The following is a 10,627-nucleotide window of genomic DNA, read 5'->3' on the forward strand; positions in this document are numbered from 1 at the left end:
TGCTGGGGTTTGAGTTATTACTTGTGAGGGTGCTGGGAGGGAAATTTATAGCAACATTACTGTGTTTTGCTAGAAATCTCTTAATGCACCAAAGTGGGGAGGTGTGTGTGTTTTTTATTAAAATGTTACACTCTATAAATCTGAGCAGCGGGGAGGACACAGGTGGCCGTGGGACTCAGCTGATTGGACTTGTCATTTCTAACTTAGGGAAGGCCTGTCTGACTGTCCTCCCACCGCGTCCAGCCGCCGAATAAATTCAGACCATAGTTTCTCTCAATCCCAAACTACAATCGGCTGCGAAGCAGCTTTCAGTTTTCCTTGTCTGTACTATTGTTGTTGTTTGGGATCCCCCTGTTTTGTTCTTTTGATCTTTAACCCTCCAAAGATAACACTTTAAATGAGTGGTTGCCCTGGACTTGAGAATGAAGTTTTAATCATTTTTGTTAGCACTCTCCCATTACAAGTGTCTGTTAGTCCTGCCTGCTCTTTCCTTCTCCTGCCCCAGTTTTGCCTCATCTGCAGGGTTCCATGTACAGATGACTGACGTCTTATTGTCTGAAGAGGACTGCTGTGCATAGTTTGTTCTCTATTATTAGCCTAAGTCCGTCCACACATTTTTTAAAAGCCAGAGTGCCTAAAATCAGACTTCTAAATCCATTATTCAGAAACCTCAATATTCAGTGCCTGCTTTTCAGAGATTCTGTAACTTTCATTGATTCCAGTATGTTTTGTGAGTGCTCGGCACTTGGGAAGATCAAGCCATTTTTAATGAAATGTATAAATACAGATAGAACAGCTTAACTGTAGGCACTCAGGTTTGAAGTCCTGGGATACAATTAATAGATTGCTTGTATTGTTTTTCTTAATGGCTTGTGGGAGAATTTCCTAGGTAGAGGAGAGGCCCCTGTGACAAAGATGAGGCTGGGATTCTGCTCCCAGCCTTTCAGCTGAGTATCTGCGTGCCCGTAGCTTGTTTCATTGTTCTGGGCCTCTGTCAGTGCCAGATTCTGACATGCTGAGGCCCTAAGATATGTCCAGTTTAAAAGGCCCCATAGGATAAAAATAATCCAGTGTATGTATATTTTTGTCGTATGAGAATGAAAATGTCCACATTTAGACAATCATTTTCCCATATCTCCTTTATTTACCAACAGATTATTATAGAAGTTGATACTGAGTCCATTTTTTTTTCTTATTTAGAGGCCCCTCATATTATGAGGCCCTAAACTGTAGCTTAAGCCTAAATCCGGCACTGGCCTCAGTTTACCTCTCTGAAGGGCTGGGAGGGGGGAGTTGATAATAATCACGCTTCCCAGGCTGTGAAGCATAATGCATGAATAGACCAGATTTTCTCTGCTGTCTAGATAGGGAGCTCTCTGATTTACAGGACAGTTATAGGTCATTTCTTGCAAATGTCTTTGAAATTATCCTATGATCTTGAAAGTAACCATTCTCACCATTTCTACCCGGTTTTTTGCATGTTCTAAATCGGGATTCCTTAACTCAGCCCAGCTCTCTTGTAAATTATATAAGCTCTCTGATTTGGGGGTGGAGGAGCTTGAAAACTTTAGAGAAGAAAAATGTTTTAGAGAATCAAACATGAAGGGGAAAATGGAAAGAGCATAAAAAAACCCCACGAGGACCGTGGGAGGAAGATGCAAAGAGGGGGGTTGAAACCTGTTGTGAATCCCAGCTGCTTGGAGATATGAAAAGGTCCGAGATGGAGAGCTGAATCCAGATATGATCTCGGATGATGTCTATATCAGCTGGTCGGGTTATGGCAAAGGAGAACTGTTAAAGTTTAGGCTCCTAGGCAGAGCCTGAGCCTAGCAACAGATGTGACTCCGTTCAGGTTTCCAGTTCTTCTGTAATCAACTGTGAATCTGGGGGAGCCTCAGATCTTACCTAATACCTGGGGGGAGGAGGTCCAGTTATAAAGAATCCGGATTCAAGCAGTGAAAATGAGCCAAGCAAATTATTCGAAAATGAACCGCTGAGCAACTAATAAAAGGGACGAGAACAAGTCCGAGGGGGGGAAATGAGGAGGTCTGGGAAAGGATGGCAGGAGCAGGGGGGCTCGCTGTGTCCGCCGGCGCGGAGCGCGCATCCTCGCGGGCTCGCCGCCGCCCTGCTTTGCCTTTGCTGCTCGCTGGCTTCGCTCTCCCTTCGTTTGCCTTGTGCTCGGCTCGGTTTGCTGCGTTTAACCAAAAAAGGCGCTTCTCCTTCCCCTTCCCGAGGCAGGCTGAGCACGAGCCTCTCTCCTGGAGAGAGGGATTTTTCTGCCAGGGACTGTCTGTGAGCCGCTGGCTAGAGCCGATCGGGCTGCTGGAGCGACACATGTGCTCCGCATCAGCTCCCGTCGTTTTCAGAGTGAAAGGGGCTTTGGCGGCACGTTTATTTGAACTCCGTAATTACTAATGAAATCTCCTATGATATGGCGGGCAGGAGAGGTCTGGTTTCTTTTGCTAAGTGGGAGCCCCGTACTGCACAGAAACACGAATAATAATAATAGCAATCGCCACAATTATGATCGTAATAATAACAGCAATCGCCATAATTATGGTAATCGTAACAATAATATTAACAATAATGGAATCACCATAGTGATCATACGCATAGCAATAATATTATTCACCATAATGAAGAGCCCCATAATCACGATAATCATAATAATACTAATAATGCGGGGAATCACTATAATCATGATACTCATAACAATAATCTTAATAATAATGATAGGAATCACCATAATCATGCTAATCATAATGATATCAATACGAATGGAATCACTGTCATGATGGCACTCATAACAAGAAGCATGTAACTAATAATGGGAATCGCCATCATAATGATATTCATAATATTAATAATAATTGAATCACAATAACGCTAATACTCATTACAATATTAATAGTAATGGAATCACCATAATAATGATAATTGTAATAATATTAATAATGGAAGCACCATAGTGATCATACTCAGAACAATAATGTTATGAATCATAATCATGATAATCGTAATAATATTAATAATGGTGGCAATCACCATAATGATGATACTCATAACAATATTAATAATAATGAAAATCACCATAATAACGATAATAATTATAATATTAATATTAATAATAATGGAAGTACTATAATGATGATACTCATAACAATACTATTGATAATAATGGAAATCAACAGGGTGATACACGTAATAATGGCAGTCACAAAAATGCTCATCACAGTAATGACAATAATAATAATGCAATAATAATGTTAGTAATACTGGCAGTAACAACCATGACAATAATAATGACAATCACAACAATGATGATAATTATGGAAATCAGAATCATAATAATAATGACAGTAATGTTATTTATAACAATAACGGCAATCGCAATAACGATCATAATGACAATAATAATACCGGTAATAATAATATTGGTTGCCTTTATTAGCATACATGTTATTGTCCTTATGATCATCATTGCTATTGCCTTTATTATTGCTAATAACATTATTGTGATTCATTATTATTATCATTATTCCGCAATCAATAATGAATCCTAATAATAGCAGTGATCCTGATGCCATTATTAACAACGATTTTTTTCTAGTGATTATCGATGGCGCCGACGGTGGTGACGCCAACTCCAATAATGGTATGAATGGCTTTTATTGCAGCGATTAATAAGATCCGAATCCCTATCCCCCTTTTGTGCGGCGGTCCCCGGGTATGCTCCTATCTTACTGGTGATAGCAACCCGAGATAGTCGCTGTGGCTATTGGAATTGCTGGATAAGGGTGGCGGGGCTCTGCGTGGGAGGGGAGAAGTGGCAGCTGGAGGCGGGGCAGTGGCCGCACCTCGGCCCACGGCCCCGCTCCCACGCGGGCGGCGAGCGGGCGACTCATCGCGGCGGCGGGGCACATCGCCCCGCTCCTCACACGCGCCCGCCCAGGACGGGATCCCAGCCTGGGGGGGATCGTGCCCCCACGGCGGATGCTGGGATGCTGCGGGGCGGTCTCCGGGGCTCGGGGTCCGCCCGGCCCCGCGGGGCGATGCTGGAGGATTTGCGCTGCTCTCCTCGGGGCGGGCTGGGAGCAGCTGGGGGAGCAGAGACCAGGACCCCCAGCCCCTCCTTTTCCTATCCCAGGCACTGTCCTGTTCCCTTCGCCGTGTGAAGGTCGCGGTGCCCGGCTCAAGCTGCGCCCTGACAGGTGCACCAAATGCCAAGAGGCACCCCCCCCTCATTGTGTGCCCTGGTAAAGGGCAGGGAGGGCATTCCCAGGGCTGGGACCCCCCAGGAGTGCTGCCACGAGCCTGGCCCCTGCCAGTGACCTCCTAGAAGGGGGGAAGGGAGAGGGTCCTGCTCAGAGCCATCAGCCCTTGCACTGCCCCCGAGCTCCCCTCCGCCTTGGAGGTAGGGTAGTCATCAAACCCGACGCCTTTGTGTCCTCCCTTTTTCTCTTTTCTCGGGTTTCGTCTCGATAGAGGACACCCGGACTGTCCTCCGTGGCCACCCTACTTGGAGATCCCCTGTGGGTGCGCAGCACGGGGCGGGGGGGTGAAGGGCAGATCCTGATCCTGATTTTCGTCCCGCAGTTCCTTCTTTCCATCAACCTATTCCCACATCCAGGGGCTTGGTTATTCGGCTCCGTCCGCGTTGCTGTAAGCTGGGAGTGCGGGAAGCAAAGCGGAAGGAAGGAGAATGGATAGAGGGCTTTGTAAGGAAAAAATAACACAACAAAATAACAAGCAACAAGTCTCCCTCCCTTTGATCCCCAGGGACTGCAGATCAGGCTGGTCCCAGGTGCTGGTATCCCCATAATGAACAGATCTGCTGATCTGCAGTCCGTAGGGATCAACTGGAGGGAGTCTGCAATGGGGTTGGGATCAGACTCTTGAAATCCATCCCCAGGGCAAAGGCCTTCTCTCTTCCCTTTTTGGGTTTGTTTTGTTTTGTTTTGTTTTGTTTTGTTTCGTTTTGTTTTGTTTGGGGGTTGGGTTTTTTTGGTTTGTGGGGTCTGCTTTTTTTTTTAAGTTAGCTTCGTAGAGAGCTAGAAGGATCATAAGAAGAAACAGTGATGGGGCAGGCCTGCTGCTCAGGGGGGGAAGCCAAGGGCTCGTTGCCTTTCCGAGCCCGGAGAGGGATTGCTAGTGCATCTTTATCCCAGCAATCAACCGCCGAGGCTAAAGAGCCACAGGCACAGCCCTGGCACGGGGGAGCCAAGGACCTGCATTGTCCAAAGGGACAGCGATTGGGGGGGGGGGCTTGGGTCTCTGGGTCTTGGGGGCCACTTGAAAGAGGACAGGCTTTCAGAAGGACAGAAGCACCTGTCCTCAAAATCAGGACAGTTAGTTTCACACGATGAGCAGAGCCCTCTCCCCACAAAATCAAAACCAAAGACTCCTAGACAGTGAGGGTGGAAGGGACCTCAATAGGTCACTTAGTCCAACCCCCTGCTCAGAGCAGGACCAGCCCCAGTTAAAACCACCGGCCACGTCTGAATGCAGGGTAGGTCCCAAATCTACTGCGGATCATAAACCTTCAGGGGAGGAGAGGGGGGAGGTAGAAATCCTGGCCCCGCTGAAATCGAGGGGAGAGTTACTGCGGATTTCCACGGGGCCAGGATTTTCTCCCGGAGTTCCTCTTTTCCATCAACCTGTTCCCCCATCGAGGAGGATGGTTATTCCGCTCCTTCCAGTGTTGCTGTAAGGGGGGGCTGCGGAAAGCAAAGTGGAAGGAATAAGGATCGATAGCGGGCTTTCTAAGAAAGAAATACAACAAAATAAAAAGCTACAAGCGAAAATCTCCTTCGTCCTCCTCGCGGCAGCAGCCTGAGGTGGACGGACACTGCCATCCCAGCTCAGATCGCTGTCCGTCCCCAAAGCCAGAGGCCGGAGCAGCAGTTCCCGCAGGCGGTGCCCTTTCTCCCCGCTGTGAGATGGTGAACCAGTCGTGGGAAAGATGCACCTTACAAGCAACTGGGAAGCTCCGAGCAAGTGGGACCGTTTTCCTCCAGCGAGGAATTAGCAGGTGCCCCCCTGCTAGATCCAGGAGGAGGATGGTGAGGGTGAGGACTGGGGATGCAGTAAATAGGGAGACGCGGGAATCTGGTGAAGGTTGCATTTTAGGTTTCAACCCGTGCGGCAGAGCGGGCTGAACCCTGGACCACCTCACCCATCCCCCACTCGCCGGCTTCAAGGGACCAGCGCTCCTGTCGCCCAGGCTCAGAGAGATGCTCTCCCGAGTCTCTGAAACGACTGAAAAACAAACTGCAGGGGCAGGAAGCGGGGGGGCATCCAAAGAACAAAGCGGGTAAGTGAGCGGGTTTGGCTGGAAGAGGCTGCAGTGCTCCCCTCTGCTCCCCCGCGCGGACAGTGACAACGCAGGGACTGCCCCATCCCGCATCCCAGCGCGGCTCGGTGCTCCCCTGCCTGGGCGGGGCCTCTGCTCCCATCACACCCTGCTGGTGCAGCAACATGCTCCCAACCTGCGGGTCCCCCCAAGTCCCTCTCTCTGTATTGGAGTTGTTGTTGTGTTTTTCTATTGCAAGCAACCAGCTGCCTCGAGCTGTGAAATCCGAGAGCCTGTGCATTGCAAACTGGCACGAACCTGAATTGGGAAACGGGGTTTATACACATGGGTGTACGGAGTCTATGCGGCACACATTTGTAGATGTGTTTTTGCAATTAGCGATAGATAGATAGATAGATAGATAGATAGATAGATAGATAGATTCATTCTCACCTACTCAACCTTTTGCCTCGTGTTTCTCTGCCGCTGGACAGTGTTGTGCAACACAGAGCAATTTCCAGATCCATATTTTTCTTGACTTGGGGTAAGAGAAGGGCTTCTCGGGGCGGGTTGTGGACGCCTCGCTCTTCCAGCTTCCAGCTCTACAGGCAATCACAAGCGTAGAGCAAACTCTCCGCAGGTTTGTCTCTTGCCCAGAACTGGAGGGGTGAAGTCTAACTCCTTATTCTCCTGACACGGCAAAGCCCTGGAAGCTTTAGAAAGTCAACATCAGGTTGTTACTGTGTCTTAAACCGAGGCGGTTGATTTTCAGGTCACATTCCAAAACTGCAGGGATTTGGAAGGAAGTGCTGACCCAGGCTGAACTACCGCGTGTGCAGGCGGCGGTCTGAGGAGGGAATCGGGGCTCCTGCTTTCTCTCTCTGGATGTGGCACTTAGCTAGAACAAGGGGGGTCACTCGGTCTCTGTCTCTCGATACTTTGGGCGCCAGGTTTGCAGAAAAAGAAAGGCGCGAAGCATAATCAGTGTTTCCTTGTTAACGTTTGAATCGGTCTCCGGCTTGATTCCCGAGTTAAGACCGGGGGCAGGGGGGTTTCTAGGACCGACCTTCTGGTGCTCGCATACAGGCGCGTGTTTCGCTGGATCGGTATACGTGACCTGTATCTAAACGAGGGAGAAACTCAAGGGGATGAACTGAACACCCCCAAGTTTCGGATCACGTGCCTGACAAGACCCTGGCCAGTTTGCAGCTGGGTTTGATGCCTGCAACAAACCAACGATTCAAATGACGAGGCCCATTAGCCCTCCCCAAATCAATGCTGTTGAGTCAGGAGTCAGGTAAGGGACAGTGGGGGGGTGGGGGGGGCACTAGGAGGGACACACCGAGATGGGAAGGGCGTGGGGACGAGGCTTGGCTTGTGAAGGGCCAAATATAATTTGAGGGGAATGATACAGCCCCCATGAAATCTCCCGAGGAAAACGTAGAGGACACAAGTGAGAGAGCCTTTCTTCCCGTCGCATCCTGAGAGCGCTGCAGACAGGTCTGGCCACAACGACCCGTGGTGGGATACTTTTGCCACACGCTCCCCTTGCAGAAATCCCTGGCCCGTCCCCTCCCCCTCCCCCCTCTCATCACCGGGGCGCCCTGCCCCGAGCCGGCCGGGGACTGGAGCCCCCTGCCCCGCGCCCCGGTGCGGAGAACGGGGACGAGAGAGGGGCAGAGACCCTGCTCTGGGGAGGAAGCTATCGATGGCAGCTGAGCTTTGATCAGTCAAAGAGCAGAAAGAGCAAGGAGGCAGAAGGGAGGGGAAGACCTCCGCGCCAGCATCTGAGCCACACGGGCCGCTCAGCCGACTCCGTCTGATTGAAGTGGCGTTAAAAGGAAGCCTTAGAATAGCAGAAACGTATGGCCCAGATGCTGGTACAACAGCTACCGACTTTTAACTCGTTTGTACGGGGCCAAAGAATGGGAGTGATTATCAGTGTTGCATTTCAACGAGGGGCAACTTCCCCAGCGGAGGGGACGGCAGGAGCAGCCCCCCATGACTTGGAGGGGCGGAGGCGACTTGGAAACACGCAGTAGGGCTGGATCCGGGCTGGGGGGGCAGGAGGGGGCTCCTCTGGGTATCCTGATCTGCTCTGCTCTGAGCCCGGGACTGACCGGGACAAGCGAATAGCCCCGCGTGCCTCGGTGGACCTGACTAGGCATCCGTGCTCATTCGTAGGAATAGCGATCTCTGCCCGTCAGTGATCAAGGTGGGGCAGCTAGTTAGATCAGAGTAGCAAGGGACCCAGATCTACCTGGATGTGCCAGGGCCCCGGGCTGCAGGTCGGCCTGGGACTTTGGATCCTCGTAGGCGACTCGATGCAAGGACAAGATGGGCCAGGAACATCCTTGGCGGCAGCTCGGATGGGAGCAGTACGAGCATGGGCTGTGGCCAGGAGTGACCCCGGGGCCTGATCCGAACCCACTAAGCCATTCCCCGGAGTGGGGTCAGGCCCTCCCTTACCCCTAAGGGCTCCTCCCAGGCGAGACATGGGCTTTAAAAAGAGAACCTGGAGGGGCGGGTATTGTTAAGGAGGGAAGTGAGATCCTCCTGTCCCGCAGCCTTGGGCCCCGCTGGTGAAATGAGGCAGAGGAAAAGACCTGGCACTGGGGGCCCACGATGGCTCAGGCTGTTCAGACTAAGCTGCAAGAAATACAGATGCGATCTGAATTCCCGGGTGGGGGGCGAGGCTTGGAGACGGGGGAGGTTGGAGATGACATATTTCCCCCCCACACCCGGGAGGCTATCAATAAGTCCCGTCAGATCTCAGCTCAAGTAGAAAAGGAGCTCGGTGCAAGGCCCTGCAAGAAAACAAAGTGGAGATGGTTTGCAAGAGTGGATCTCTGACCAGCAAGCTGGGGGGGAAGGGGTGAAAAATGATCCAACACCGGGCACCCAAGCCCGTGGCACAGGAGGCCCCCAGCCCCAGGGAAAAGCATCCCAGCTGCGAGCCCAAGCGACGGCTTCAAACGAGCTGCCTCCTCCTAGTGTCCCTCCCAGGGAGGGGTCCCATTCCCGCCAGCCCCTGTCGGCTACTCTCCTCTAGGGGCCTGGGTTTGTTTGTTTTTAATATACATTGAACCGCTTGGTCGTGGCTGTCCACGTAATGTGTCCACTGTAGCCTGTTCCCTCCACAACAGCGTGTGACTACTGGGAGAGACAAGGACTTCTTTTGGGCGATACTTTGTCTGGGACCAACCGCATATGGGTGATATCTTGTGTGGGACCAACTGCACAGCTGGCATGGACAGGCTTCTTCAGGTCCTCGATCATTAGCGGGGTAATTAGATTCCTACCCAGGCAGAGGATATCATGAATTATGGGGTTGATGCAATGAGTGCTAGACAGCCCCCTCCCTGGAAATCACCTGCTCTAATCCGAAATCGATCTAATAGGGAGATTCACCCGCACAGGGGCTAATCGAGGCATTTTTTTCCCCACTGCCTGTCACAGGCTCGTTGACATAAAAAGAGCCGCTTATTCTGGAAGCTGGACCGGGTGAAAACCCCCCTCTCCTCAGTCAAGAGCACAGTGTACACGAGCGCTGCTTTGCCTCTGCTGGAAAGCCAAGCCGTGGCCGGCGCAGCCCGGGACAGCAGCGGGCTAAGGCATTTGATCAGGGTCATTGGCACGTTTCTGGCCGCCCAAAGGAGCCCAGATTCTGGTGGGAGGGGGGAGATCTATTTCACAAAGAGGATCAATCGCCTTCATCCCCACTGCCCACCTCTGCCCTTGATTCCGACGGCGTTTCTTTCCCAACTCACTACAGAGAGACACCCATTGGAGTGAGTGCACCAGCCCGGGTGTGGATGTCATGGCCGCGCTCCTCCTGCTGCCTTTCTCTCCCTATTGTATGATATAAAAGCAGTCTCGAGACCGGGGGGAGGGAGAAATCAGCTTTAGTTTCAGCTCATTCCTGTTCGATCAGCAACCACTGGATCGCTCCCTTCGCAGAAAGATCTGCTCAGCATTTTTTGCTGCGGGTCTTAACTTCATCTGACAACTCCCCGGGCCCGCTGGGGAAATCCAATCGGCTCCCCCCTTCCCCTCCTTCTTTTCTGCCTTAAAAAAGAAGAAGAAGAAGAAAGCAAGCCCCAAACCCTGGTCCATTGAAGAGAGCTGATCGGATGGCGAAATAAACCGGTGGCGGATCTGAACGGGAAACAAAGGCAATCGCGCGCTCTCGTCTGTCTGTCCGCACCGGTTCGTTTGCGATCCAAAAGAAAAGCGCGGCTGGGGCTTAGGAAGGGGCTTCACGCAGAAGCCAAGGGGCAGCGGGTCGGTAACGATTGCCGCTCCCGCGGCCACCTCCCCGGGACGCGGCGG

General features: G+C 51.3%; 1 long non-coding RNA gene across 1 annotated transcript in view; it reads right to left on the reverse strand.

Moving 5' to 3' along the window:
• Positions 1–6,159: 6,159 nt before the first annotated feature.
• The window catches only part of LOC109298935, a 5,355-nt gene continuing 887 nt past the window's right edge, over positions 6,160–10,627 (reverse strand). Inside the window, exons 2-3 of the long non-coding RNA XR_002097728.1 lie at positions 6,749–7,008; positions 6,160–6,252 (exon numbers count right to left, since the gene is read on the reverse strand). This is a non-coding gene — a long non-coding RNA (uncharacterized LOC109298935). The remainder of the gene's footprint in view (positions 6,253–6,748; positions 7,009–10,627) is intronic.

Source organism: Gavialis gangeticus, unplaced genomic scaffold (genome assembly GCF_001723915.1).
Source record: "Gavialis gangeticus isolate Ggan-Ray unplaced genomic scaffold, GavGan_comp1, whole genome shotgun sequence".
NCBI classification, from domain to species: Eukaryota; Metazoa; Chordata; order Crocodylia; family Gavialidae; genus Gavialis; species Gavialis gangeticus.